The sequence below is a fragment of the Globicephala melas genome, chromosome 17, assembly GCF_963455315.2.
Source record: "Globicephala melas chromosome 17, mGloMel1.2, whole genome shotgun sequence".
NCBI lineage: Eukaryota > Metazoa > Chordata > Mammalia > Artiodactyla > Delphinidae > Globicephala > Globicephala melas.
In genome coordinates, this window is record NC_083330.1 from 64,964,290 (window position 1) to 64,978,652 (window position 14,363).

Below are 14,363 nucleotides of genomic sequence, written 5' to 3' on the forward strand. Positions count from 1 at the left end.
ATAAAGCCATACAAGTTGTAGAGAGGCATGTATAACAAATATACATTAAGTATAACCTGGAGAACTAAAAAAAAAATTGAATGTGGTCATGTAAGCCATATAAATTATAGTTGGAGCATCTTAGAAATGTGAAAGGCAACAAAAAGTGTTGGGGAAAGGAATAGGAAGACATTTTTTCATAAAGTAAGGTGAAATCCAGGAACTGCTATGTTTTCTGCCAGGTATGTGTTTGTAAATTGCTGGGACCTAACTGGCTGGAGTTCCTAGGCGGTTTCCCTCCTCTCTGGAGAGACTAGGGTAAAATCTAGGTGTTTAGAATGACTTTGGGGCTCAGCAGTTTACATGAATTGTTTATTAAGGGTTAGGAACAATGTATCACTTTGCATGTGGTAAGTAGATAAGGATCTGAGAGGCCCTTTGGGGGTTTCATTAAAATAAACTGTTGACATTTAACAGTTCCTGGCTGGACCATTGTTTCATTAATTGTTTAAACTATTATAGAAGCCTAGAGGGTTTAAGGATTTTTTTCACCTTCATTGAGGTATGAAATAGCGATGAATAAAATTGTAATATATTTAGAGTGTACAACATGATGATTTGATATATGTCTACATTGTGAAAGGATTCCCACAAACAAATTAATTAAAACATCCATCACCTCATATACTTTTTTTTTCTTGGCGCCATCACATAAGATCTACTCTTAGCTAATTTCAAGTATACAATACTCTTAACTATGTCAGCATGCCATACATTAGGTCCTCAGAACTTATTCATCTTATAACTGAAAGTTTATACGCCTTGACCAACATCTCCCCATTTCCCCCACCTCCCAACCCCTGACAACCATTATTCTATTCTCTGTTTCTATGAGTTCTCCTTTGTTTGTTTGTTTAGATTCCACTTATAAGTAAAATCATATAGTATTTGTCTTTCTCTGTCTGGCTTATTCCCCTTAGCATAATGCCCTCCAGCTTCATTCAGGTTGTCAAAACAGCAGGTTTTCTTTCTTTTTAATGGCTGGATAATATTCCTCTGCGCGCGCGCGCGCGCGCGTGTGTGTGTGTGTGTGTGTGTGTGTGTGTGTGTGTGTGTGTGTGTATGTATCACATTTTCTTTATCCATTCATCCATCAATGGACAGTTAGGTTGTCTCCATATCTTGGGTATTGTGAATAATGCTGCAGTGAACATGGGGGTGCAGATATCTCTTCCAGATAGTAATTTCATTTCCTTTCAGTATATACCCAGAAGTGGGATTGCTGGATCATATGGTAATTCTATTTTTAATTTCTTGAGGAAACTCCATACTGTTTTCCATAGAGGTTGTAACAGTTTACATTTCCACCAACAGTGTACAAGGTTTCCCTTTTTTCCACACCTTTGCCAGCATTTGTTGTCTCTTGTCTTCTTTTTTTTTTTTAATTTATTTACTTTTGGCTGCATTGGGTCTTCGTTGGGTTGCGCAGGCTTCTCATCGCAGTGGCTTCTCTTGTTGTGGAGCACAGGCTCTAGGTACGTGGGCTTCAGTAGTTGTGGCACACGGGCTTCAGTAGTTATGGCTCTCAGGCTCTAGAGCACAGGCTCAGTTGTAGCACACGGGCTTAGCTGCTCCCCGGCACGTGGGATCTTCCCAGACCAGGGCTCGAACCCATGTTCCCCGCATTGGCAGGCGGATTCTTAACCACTGCACCACCTGGGAAGCCCGTCTCTTGTCTTTTTGATAATAGGCATCCTACCAGGTGTGAGGTGATATCTCATTGTGGTTTTGATTTGCATTTCTCTGATGATTTGTGATCTTGAATACCTCTTCATAAACCTACTGACAATTTGAATGTCTTCTGTGGTAAAATGTCTCTTCAGTTCCTTTACCAATTTTTTAATTGGGATATTTGGCTTTTTGTTTTGTTTTGTTTTACTATTGAGTTGTAAGCGTTCCTTATATATTTTAGATATTAACCCCTTATCAAATATATGGTTTGCAAATACTTTCTCTCATTCCATAAACTGCCTTTTCATTTTGTTGATATTTTCCTTTGGTGTACAGAAGACTTTTAGTTTTATTACTGAACTCAGGTTCAGCTGCTCATTGCTCAAGAATCTAACACTGTGGAACTTCCCTGGTGGTCCAATAGTTAGGACTCTGCGCTTTCACCACTGAGGGCCTGGGTTCAATCCCTGGTTGGGGAACTGGGATCCCACAAGCTGTATGGCATGGCAAAAATAAATAAACCAATAAATAAATCAATAAATCTAACACTGACAGACAAGTGTTGGGTAAAAGGAAAGATAGCTTTATTGAGGATGCTGGCAATCCTAGGGAGAAGGTGGCCTCATGTCCCAAAAAACTAATTCTCCCAAATCCCCAGGTTTTGTTCAGAGATTATATAGGGAAAAGAGGAAAGGGCTATGTGCTAGGGAGGGGGTAATCTTCTATTTTCATAGACGATTATTTCCATCACATGGTTCTAAGTAGCTGTCATGTCTCGATTGTGATTGGAACGTTATCTGAGCCATAAATCTCTGGTTAGCTAGTCCTTCTGGTTTTAACTGGTTTGGAGTCTACATGCTTGTGGTCAGCATACAGTTAACTTCTTCTACTGGGGGGTTTCAATATCTGCAAAACAGCTCAAAGTATATGGGTCAGAATAGTATCTATAGTCCTTGAGGAGAAACTAAAGGTCCTTGACTTTGTTTAATAGCTAAAGTATTATTATTTTGTCTTGCTTGACTGCTTTCCTTTGTTTGTGTATTTTCTCATTTTTCTGATTAAATTTATTCTTTGGCTAAAGTTTTTTGTACAGACAAGAGGCAGGCAGAGGACATGGGGTGGGGGAGCAGTCTGTTCCAGGAAGGCCCCATAGGGTCCTGCTCAGTTACAGTTTGATGTAATCTCACTGGTTTAATTTTGCTTTTGTTACCTATGCTTTTAATGTCATATCCAAAGAAATCATTACCAAGAACCAATGTCAAGGAGTTTTCTCCTAGGGATTTTATGGTTTCAGGTCTTACATTTAAGTCTTAATCCATTTGGAGTTCATTTTTGTATATGGTGTAATGTAAGGGTCCAATTTTATTCATTTGCATGTGGACATTCAGTTTTCCCAACACCATTTATTGAAGAGAGTATCTTTTTCCCATTGTGTATTCTTGACATCTTTGTTGAAAATTAGTTGACCATGTATGTGTGGATGTAAGGTTTTCTTAATGCATTCCATGTAAAAGAAGAAGAGTGTTGCTTAACTAATAAGAGGAATCATGTTTAACGCTCATTTGATAGTAAACTAGGGGACCTGTAGACCTTTCCCTGCCCTGCAGGTGCTGGGCTAGGTTCCTTAGTCGCTCCTTGACTCTGCCTGCCTTTATGTAAGAAGTAGAGATGGAAAGCCTTTCCATTAGAAGTTCTGAGCTACCAAGTAGAGTGCTTCTGTGGGCAGCCACACTGAACTGGGCTGCCCCTTGCCACCTCTTCCACTGATTTCCTCAGGCTGGCCCAGGAAACCAGCACCATCAAAACACCTGAATGTTCTCCTCCGGGTGCACATGCCAGACACTGTAGCCCCTCAGTCACCCAACCCTGCAACTTGTGGATTCATTTGTATGGAGCTTTGATGCTCCAGCATTGCCAGTGCCCCTTATTGTCTGGAGTGCACTCTTCTGGTCAAGAGACCCTTTAGGAAGTATTCTAAGATAAATCTCTGGTGCTTGCAGTTTGTGTCCTTGGATTCCTTCTGAGTGCCTCCTTTCATGGGCTGAGTCTCTCAACAGGCCACCCTATCCCAGTATACATCAGTTAGCAGAACAGAGCAAGAGATTCCTGTCCAGGGCTAGATTTAGGACAATGGGAAGTTAGCAAGAGTAAACATCATTTATTTAATCATTCATTCATTTATGGGTTCCTTTATTTGTATATTCATTCATTCAAGAAGCATTTATTAAATATTTATTATGTACTGATCACTGTGTTAAGCACTGAGAGATACAGTGATGAACAGGACAAGCAAACTCTCTGACTTGGTGGAAAGAAATGAAAATACACAATATAAAAGTAATGAACAAATGAAGAAGATAACAGGTTATGAGAATGCACTCAGGAAATTAGCATGATGTTGAGAAAATGCAACTTGGAAAAGACACTTTAATCAAGATGGGCAAGTAAGGCTGCTCTGAATGAGGAAGTAATGTTTGAGCTGAGACTCAAGGATGAGAAGGAGGGAACCACGTGCAGATCTGAGGAAGAGCATCCCCAAGAGAAAAAGCTGATATAAGAGCTGACAGACAGCAGAGGCTGGGACCGTTTTGTGCAGCTGGGCAGTAGTCAGATCATGCTGGGCTTTGTGGAGCATGTAAGTTAGATTTTATCCTAAAAGCAATGAGAAGACATTGGAGGGTTTTAAGTTGGGGGAGAGACATGATTAGACGTGTTTTAAAATGAGAGCCGTGGTTGCTGCCTAGAGAATGAATTCTAGGTATAAATGGGGACTCCAGTTTAAGGCCAGAGGAATCTGGGCAGGAGGTGCTGGTGACTTAAACTAGGCTGAAGACAATGGGGATGGAGAGTTGAGGACACAAGGTATGTATGTTTTGAACCTAGAACAAATGGAACCTGCTGAAGGATCGTTGTAAGGATTGGGAAAGGGAAGATGCATGGACAACTCCTACAGCTTGTTCTTGAAAAGCTGGGCAGGTGGCAGTGCCATTTCCTGGGATGGAGCCCCCGGGGGGCAGGGTTGGGGGCTGCCCCAGGGCCCTGTGAACTGATCAGGTGCAGACTGGGAATGCCTCTCCACAGATGTGCTCTCCTCCCCTCATTGATATTAAACCCCTGTGGCCATCTCGGCACTGTCCTCTCCTGTAAATCTCCCAACAACTGTGAAGTGGGTTCTAGTATACCTAATTCCCAAGTCAAAAAACAGAATAAGAGGGCTTCCCTGGTGGCGCAGTGGTTGAGAGTCCGCCTGCCGATGCAGGGGACATGGGTTCGTGCCCCGGTCCGGGAAGATCCCACATGCTGTGGATAGGCTGGGCCCGTGAGCCATGGCTGCTGGGCCTGCGCGTCCGGAGCCTGTGCTCCGCAACGAGAGAGGCCACAGCAGTGAGAGGCCCGCGTACCGCAAAAAAAAAAAAAAAAAAAACCCAAAAACATGATAGGGGTACATTCCTTCAAGGTTTCAACAAGGTCAGATCAGCACGTACACAGCGAGCCCCTATGGCGTTGGCACCTGGGAAGGGAGGCTTATCACTGAAGGAGGACTAACACAGCCATCCCAGGAAGGGAGGCATTTCATCTTTATCTTTAAAATCAACATTCTGTACTTTTGGCCAATGCACCCTTTTCTTTATTTGTCGAAGAAGATGTATGATGTATGTTTGATAAGCCACAAAACAGGCTGTTCTAGGTAGCATGTTAAAGTTCAATTTAAGTAATGTAGAAGCCAGAATGACTTCCTCTTACCTCGGTATGTGAAAATTTCTTCCATCAGCAGGAAGCCTGGGGGCAAGATTTAAAAAGGGAAATTCTGCAAAAATTTGGGATCGGGGAAATGAGAGAGGAGAAAGGTGCTATAGGTCCTGGGTGAAGAGGGAAACAGCCCCCACATTCCAGAATGGCCCCTGGGTTTGTCTGGGCAAATGAAAAGACAGGGAGGCTCCCCCAAAGTCCCCTGACCCACCCAAGTGCGGTGGGAGCCCCAGGAGGCCAGGCAGATGCAGACAATCGTAGTCACAGCTGAAACCTCGTTACCCAATACTTCGGCATCATCATGATTTTGAAATCATGTCAAAGTTCCAGGTGTCAGGAGGGTCTCCAAAACTATGGCCTAATCCTCAGTGGGAAGATCTCCAGGAATGAGTTTAATTTTCTATCAGTTGGGAGGAAGGGAACCTTGAAGTTAGAAATTAAGTAGAATTACAGAAAATAAAGCAGTCCCTACTTGTTCTAAATGTAGTGGGTAAGTGTCCGGGGCCATTCATGGCCCAGAGAGGAGTTTTTATGGGAAAAGTGTGTTTTGGCCCTGTCCTATTTAATTTTCTGTCTTGAGCTGCACTGACATAGTTGGCATAGGAAAATGTAATGCTGGAGTTTTCTTTTCTTATTTTGATTTACACAAGAAATGTTACATTTTGGAAAATCCTCAGTCAGCAACCACTTGGTTTAAAAAAAGGATCCAATCACATTTTCAGAGATTTCCTATTAGGCTTACTTAAGACAAATGGGTTGAGTGATAGGTGATTCTTTTGGAAACTCAAAGGAGGGCTAAGGTGACGCCTAACCGTAGGGTGTGTGTCTTTGCCTGCTGCCTGCTGCTACTGACCGTGCTGCCACCATCTGATAGCCAGGCTGCCCTTTCATTCCTTCCCTTCTTATGACTAAGGGCAGTGTTCTTGTCCTAGAGCCAGTTTCTTCTTGTGGGATATTTCTTTATGCTTTTGCTCTATGCTACCAAAATGAGATCTAAACCAATAAAGTGGAATACTCCTGAGGTTGGAGGGTGAATGTAGAATGACTAAGACAGGGAGGCTGGGACATGAGCCTGTAGCTTTGTGCTTTGCTCTTCCATTCAGGCAGTTTTTGTTTGTTTGTTTGTTTGTTTCCTGGCTGCACTGTGCAGCTTGTGGGATCCTAGTTCCACTACCAGGGACCGAACCTGGGCCACATCAGTGAAAGCAGCGAGTCCTAACCACTGGACAGCCAGGAACTCCCCCATTCAGGCAGTTTAATGAGTACTGTGTGTTTTTAAATTGGAAGAGTGTGTCTTAGTGAGTTGACCTTGTGTTGAATGTGATTTTTCACTAGGTACCATACTCTTTTTAAAATTTTACTGAAGTATAGTTGATTTACAATGTTGTGTTTAATTTCTGCTGTACAGCAAAGTGACTCAGTTATACATATATATTCTTTTTCGTATTCTTTTCCATTATGGTTCATCATAGGATATTTAATATAGTTCCCTGTGCTATACAGTAGGACCTTGTTGTTTATCTGTCCTATATATAGCAGTTTGCATCTGTTAATCCCAAACTCCCAGTTTGGCAACCACAAGTCTGTTCTTTATATCTGTAAGTCTGTTTTTGTTTCGTAGATATGTTCATTTGTGTAGTATTTTAGATTCCACATATAAGTGATGTCATATGGTATTTGTCTTTCTCTTTCTGACTTACTTCGCTTCATATGATAATCTCTATGTCCATCCATGTAGTTGCAAATGGCATTATTTCATTCTTTTTAATGGCTGAGTAGTATTCCACTGTGTGTATGTATGTGTGTATATATATATCACATCTTCTTTATTCAGTCATCTGTTGATGGACATTTAGGTTGTTTCCATGTCTTGGCTATTGTAAATAGTGCTGCTATGAAATAGGGGTGCATGTATCTTTTCCAATTACAGTTTTTTCTGGGCTAGATACACTACTCTTAAAATTTTTTTAATGTATGGTGTATTTATGATTATATGTGCTGCATTATTGAGTATATTCCTAGCAGGAGAGAAATTCCATTTTAACCAGACATTGTCAAGAACCAAATCCTACATTTAAAATTGTACCTGTCTGAAGATTAAAAGAATTTTCTGCACTCTAGTTACTGATCTCTTACTTTTGAAACCTGGTTTCTCTTCCATGGCCCATATCCTTCCAGTGCCCAGCACCAGAGAACACATTCAAGTCACCGTGGGACAGCTGGCCTGCACTGTGTCAAGATGCCCATGAGTCAGGAGCCAAACATAGGAATACTCCTGGAAACTACTCCCAACTTGAATGGCTAGCTAGAACCTAACCACACACAGAAGTGACTGCAAGTGCGTAAATGTATCCCACTAACCCAAAACTACATGTATTCTCAACTTAACCTACTTGGTTCCCAGAATGCCTGCAGCCACTCCAGAGTCACTCTACAAAAAGGGAAGTGGGCCAGAGGGGAAGGTGGCATGGAGTGACACAGCGATCTTAACCATTTGTGGTGAAGACATCTTACTTTTGCAAATTTTACAAAAACACATGACCTTGTGAAACGATGGTGAAGAGCCCCATGCAGGGCCTTTGGAAGGGGCCTGTGCAAGTGAGGGGACCTGAAGCTTTAGCTTCCTTACTGTCGCAGTAAATCTGCTTCTGAGGATGGGAAAGAAACTCACTAGCTGCTGCTATGCCGAGGGTGAGCGTTGTGTACACACGCCTTAACTCAGCTGGTGAGGCGGCTACACATCTAGTCGCCTGAAAGCAGAACGACCTGACTCTGAAAAGTCATTTCTCAACGAATAGTTATCTACTGTGCACCTCCTCGCCCAGGCGCTGTGCTGAGGGTCAGGACAGAGAGAAAACATGGACCCCTGATCTTGAAGGGGTCACTGTCCAGCCAGGTAGATCTCTGTACTCAGTGGCATGTGCCACGTGTGAGACATGAACAGAGCTTTTAAGGGCACCCTAGCAGAGGCATGAGTTCCTCCAGACGTGAGGGTGTGGTAGAGGGAGGGAGGGAGCATGGTTGGGAAGGTAGGAGGGGTGATGCCTGAGCTGAGTTTCAAGGTGAGGAGGGTGTAGGGAGAGATGAGGGATAGGAATGCCCTTCAGCATTTTCCCTGGGCTGTGATAGGCCATCTTCTTTAGTGATTTCCTAAAGCCTGCAGGTGAGTGGACTGGCCAGGTGGGTAAGAAGCATCCAGTGGGCAGAAGGAAGGTGGGGAGTATGTTCAGAGCCCTCACTACACCCACACAGAATGATGCAATCTCTAAGCACAAGTCGGTTTTCCCATGAATGCACCCCCTGGTGGAGACACCTGGTAATACATGTACATTCAGACTGCACCACTCTATTCACTGGTCCCACGCTTTTAAGCCAGCAGCTCTAATCCAGAGAGCTCTAAACTATGTACCTAAATTTTTATTTATAAATTTTGGAAAAGAGTTATAGTACATAAAGTATTACGTACTTTACTAAATATATGCAGATATAGAAATTAAAGATATGAGATATAAAAAATAAATCAAAATAAGAAAAATTTAGTATTTCCCCTCCTTACCCACTAGGACCCTCTTGTATACTCATGGGGTGCATTGCATCATTTTGGAGCCCTGTGAAAATCAGTGTTGTCAAATTGTTCTTCAAAGCAGCATAGGGACAGTGGTTAAAAATGTAGACTCAGGAGTCAGCTGGCCTTTATGCGAATCGTGGCTCCACCACTTCCTAGCTGTGTGACAACCTCAATATTGCTTTCTTTAAAACACAAACAATAATAGTACACACCTCATAGAGTTCTTGGAAAGGCTAATTAATATAAAACATTGACATCAGTGCTTGGCACATGGTAAGCACTTGTTAAACATTATTATTTTCCTCAGTGCCACTATTAAAAACAACTTAAAATCTTTGGTTTTACATTGTCCTTAAAAAAACCCAGAGGGGAGGAAAAGGAGAGAGAAGCCTGGAAGGACTTCCTGAAAAAGGTGACCCCCCCAATCTGAATTGGAATTTTGAGAAACACATAGGAGTTTGCTGGGTGAAGATGAAAGCAACAAGAGTCAGTTCAGCCTTTTAGGTAAACTATACATTTTATTAACACTTTTTCCATAGATGCTGTTCTTGGCTCCTATGTCTCCTTCCTGTCATTCATTCTAAATCCTTCTCCAGAACCTCTTTGTTGTTTCCAGGGGCTTTTTCACCTATTGCCTACAGGAATGCCTGACTTTCGCTCACTCTCCTTTATGCATCTCGATTATTTCCATAATCAGAAAGTAAAACCAACCCACTTCCCAGCCTCCCCAGCAGTCGGTGGTGGGGGGAGGGTTGGCAATAAGACCCTTCTGTCCCAGAGGGGTAGGCGGAAGTCCACATGGTGGGCATCTCTTATTTCTTCTTGCTCTGCCCTATTCTTCAAGGGTCACACTGAGGCTGAGAAGGAGCCTGGGTTGCTGAGGATTTTCCTGAACAGCTACACCAGCCCTGGACGTTTATATTAAAATATATATGCCTCTCCACCCACTGCGGAACCGCTGTTTTGGAGGTTTCCGTTACTTGTCACCAAATACACTCACACATCCGGATTAACCATGTCAATAAGGGATGTCTAATAGAGATTGATGAAAAAAGGCCCATGGGAAAGGGTACGACCCCTGAGAAGCCGGGAAAATCCAAACCACCTGAAACCCAAGAATTCAGAGGCTTCGACTACTTTGCTGCTGGTTATTGCTGCCATCTAGTGGCAGTATTTTGGAACTAAAATTCTTTCTGACCATAAACTGCAGATCTTTCTTCTTTCCTTTCCTCATTCATTCATTCACTCACTTATGTGTTCACTCTACAAATACTTTATGAGGATGTACTATGTGTGGTGGGCCCTCCTAAATGCAATAAGGAAATATGGTAATGAGGGGAAATCCAGCTCCTTGCCCCTTCAAACATACATACTTGGGGGGAGATAGCCACTAATCAAACTTAAAAATGGAAAAGTATTATTAAAACAGAAAAAAAAAGAAAAAGTTGGGAAGGGTATAAGAGAAGAGCATGGTGCTATGAAAATCGTTGATAAGGATTTGACTTATAGAGGAGATGGGTAGGAGGTTAGAGAGGGTTTTCCTGAGGATGTGCCCATTGGCCTGAAATCTCAGGAAGAACCAGGTGAGACTGCAGTGAGAGCAGTCATGAAAGTGAGCTGCAACGAAGAGAGAGAGTGTATGTTGAATACAAGGGAATAAAAGGCCATGCATTTAGATATACCTGCAGAAGAATGAAACTGGACTACTTTCTTACACCATGTACAAAAATAAACTAAAAATGGATTAAAGACTTAATATAAGACCTGAAATCGTAAAACTCCTAGAAGAAAACAAGCTATAACCTCCTTGACGTCAGTCTTTAGCAATATTTTTTTTGGATATGTCTCCTCAGGCAGGGCAAAGAAAGGGCAACAAAATAAACAAATGGGACTACATTAAACTAAAAAGTCTTTTGCACAGTGAAGGAAACCATCAACAAAATGAAAATGCAACCTACTGAAAGGGCAAAGAGATTTGCAAATGATATATCCAACAAGGTATTGATACCCAAAATACATAAAGAACTACAACTCAATATCAAAAAGACAAACAGGCCATTTAAAACATGGGCAGAGGGCCTTAATAGATATTTTTCCAAAGAATATATACATATGGTCAACAGCACATGAAAAGATGATCAGCATCACTAATCATCAGGGAAATGCAAATCAAAACCACAATGAGGGGCTTCCCTGGTGGCGCAGTGGTTGAGAGTCCGCCTGCCAATGCAGGGGATACGGGTTCGTGCCCCGGTCTGGGAAGATCCCACATGCCGCGGAGCGGCTGGGCCCGTGAGCCATGGACGCTGAGCCTGCGCATCCGGAGCCTGTGCTCCGCAACGGGAGAGGCCACAGCAGTGAGAGGCCCGCGTACCGCAAAAAAAAAAAAAAAAAAAAAACACAATGAGATGTCACCTCACACCTGTCAGAATGTCTATCAACAAAAAGACAAGAAACAAGTATTGGCAAGGATGTGAAGAAAACAGAACCCTTGTGCACTGTTGGTGGGAGTGTAAACTGGTGCAGCCACTATGGAAAACAGTATGGAGGTTCCTCAAAAAATTAAAAATAGAACTACCATATGATCCAATAATTACACCTCTGGATATTTATCTGAAGAAAACAAAAACACTAATTTGAAAAGATATATGTACCCATATGTTCATTGCAGCACTATTTACAATAGCTATGGAAGCAACCTAAGTGTCCATTCATAGATGAATGGATAAAGAAGATATGTTATACATATATACAATGGAATATTACTCAGCCATAAAAGAGAATGAAATCTTGCCATTTACAGCAAAATAGATGGACCTGGAGAGCATTATGCTAAGTGAAATAAGTCAGAGAGAAAAACAAATATCCTATGATATTACTTATAGTGGAATCTAAAAAACAAAACAAATGAAGAAACATAACAAAAGAGAACAGACTCATAGACACAGAGGACAAACTGGTGGTTGCCAGGGGGGGAGAGGGGGAAGGAGGATGGATGAAATAGATGAAGGGGATTAAGAGGTACAAAGTTCCATCTATAAGAAAAATAAGTCACAGGGAGGTAATGTACACATAGAGAATATAGTCAATAATATTGTAACAACTTTGTATGGTGACAGATGGTTACTGGTCCTATTGCAGTAATCATTTCATAATGTATAAAAATATCAAATCACTATGCTGTACACCTGAAAATAATATAATACTTTATGTTAATTATAAGTCAATTAAAATTTTTTTAAGTCTATGAAAAAATACATTGACATAACATAAATGGAGTCAAGTAATAGTGTGTTATCAGTGAAATAAACACAGGCAGATGTCCATTCAGGAAGCTGTGAGACAAAGTCTAGGGCAATGTTACTGTGGACAGAGAGATGGAGATTCCCTGTGGAACTATGTCAAGGCGGGTCAAGTCCATCAAAAATGGAGATGGCTTTGTTTTAAACACCGAGGGCAAGAACAAGGCATAAGTAAAAGTCCCAGGTTTCTGACGTGAATGTCTAGGAGACTGGCAGGGGCATTTCACGAGCTAAAGAGAAGTGGGGAGAAGTGAGTGTATTTTGGAAGTGTTGAGTTTGAAGTGCCTGGGAGACACCACGTAGGGAGGAAATGGTAGACCATTATACCCATAAAAAGAAGCATTCAGTGAGGGAGGAGGAAAAGCAACAGGATGTGTTCTTCAAAAGGTAAGAGAAGGAGGGCTTGATCTCTTCTCCACACTCACAAAGCATGAAGAAACTGAAACTCCAGTAACATTTAAACTTATTTGCGAATGTACCAATAACACAAAATTGAGTTGTGTGAAGGCAAGAACTGCATCTTATTCAATTCTCTGTGCTTTAATGAGCTTAGCACTTGGGGAGATTAGCAAATAGTTGGTGTTCCAAATATGCAGAAGTGATGCTGAAATGAATGAACAAAAGAAGAGGGACCCAGTGGAAGGGAAAGGCATTCCAGGTGCAGCCAGCAGAGTGAAGAAAGGTAGGAAGAGAAAAATAATTAAAGGGAAGCAATTATTCCTCCTTATTTTCAGGCTCCAGGATATCTCAAGCTGTGGACAAAAGCTCTTGTATATACAGCCAGCCCAACACAGTTCAGAACCTCATCCCTACAGGGGGGAAAGCCCTTAAAGGATTGAATGTAGCCTCTTGTGAGGCATATGATCCCTTGGTCTTCAGTATGCTGGCGTCTCATCAAGAAGAGATGGTTATACAAACGCATCTCCAGGTGGGGTCTCTGTGACTGAGATTAAGGTGGAATTAGATCTTTCTGGCCACTCTGGGAGGGTCAGTTTGTGAAAAAGTTTGCCCAACCTCCTCTCTCCTCTCCAGCTAATCTCCCTAGCCTACTTCTCCTTTACTAAGTAACTATCCTCTTCTGTATTTGAACTCATGGGTTGTCTACAAGCTTGTTTATTATGGTCATTGCTGGTTACTTTTGCTTTGTTCTGATTTTAATGAGTTCAAGTGATGGAACTGGTGGGGAAAGTGAGGTCATATGCTTGAGTGACGGGGATCAAAGTGGCCGTCTACAAGTGGGGCTCATTTGTAAATCTGCAATTTTAAAAGGACCACTTCCAGCACTCAGACATTGCTGGCTTTTAATCATATCCCCCCATATTTTGTTTACCTCAGGTTAAAAGTAAGGTGTAGTCTGGGTCAAAGTTTGTATGACCTTAGTTTAATTATTGTTGCAAGATGTCAGACTGATGTTGGAACAGAAAGAAACCTAGAGAAAGAATATTTTGTAAGATATGACTTCTTCCATCCCCTGCTATAAATAATAAACTAAAGGGAGTTTTGATTTGTTTGAGACCCAGAAAAAATTTTTCCTGACTGCATCATAGATTTTCTGCAGATTTTTCTAGTAAATAAAAATAACATTTGTTCATCATATACAATTTATAACTAGAGAAAATGTATAAAAGAAAATGGAATCATCTGTAATTGCATCACATTACAGGGAATCTCAGTGAGCCAATGTTCACATATTAGAGCATGCCCTAATAAATTTATTTATGTACAAAAATTAATAATTGCCATGATCTAAGGCACAATTATAGATTTTGCAATTAGCACTGCAATAAGAGTAACATCCCACGTCATTAAAATTTCATATGATCATCATCATAATTGTATAATATTTCCATCAAAAGGATGTACCGTAATTCTTTTAACCTTTCATCTTTAGGTTTAAAACAACAAGGACCATTTTAGTGTATCAACCTTTGTCTGAATTTATGATCATTTCTACATTTATGGAATGGGTTAATAGTTAAATAAGTATGAACATGTTCAAGCCTGTTTGTGCTCAAAGCAATCATTCTCTTAAT

General features: G+C 41.4%; 1 protein-coding gene across 6 annotated transcripts in view; it reads left to right on the top strand.

Annotated features, from left to right (window-relative positions):
• Positions 1-14,363, top strand: part of TRMT12 (tRNA methyltransferase 12 homolog) — a 64,563-nt gene that overhangs the window by 36,076 nt on the left and 14,124 nt on the right. For 2 of the 6 annotated variants that reach the window (XM_060287596.1, XM_060287597.1), the window contains exon 3: positions 7,639-8,356. The exons of the other annotated variants lie outside the window; for them this stretch is intronic. The gene's annotated coding sequence lies outside the window, so the exon portion shown is untranslated. The remainder of the gene's footprint in view (positions 1-7,638; positions 8,357-14,363) is intronic. 6 annotated transcript variants of the gene reach the window in all.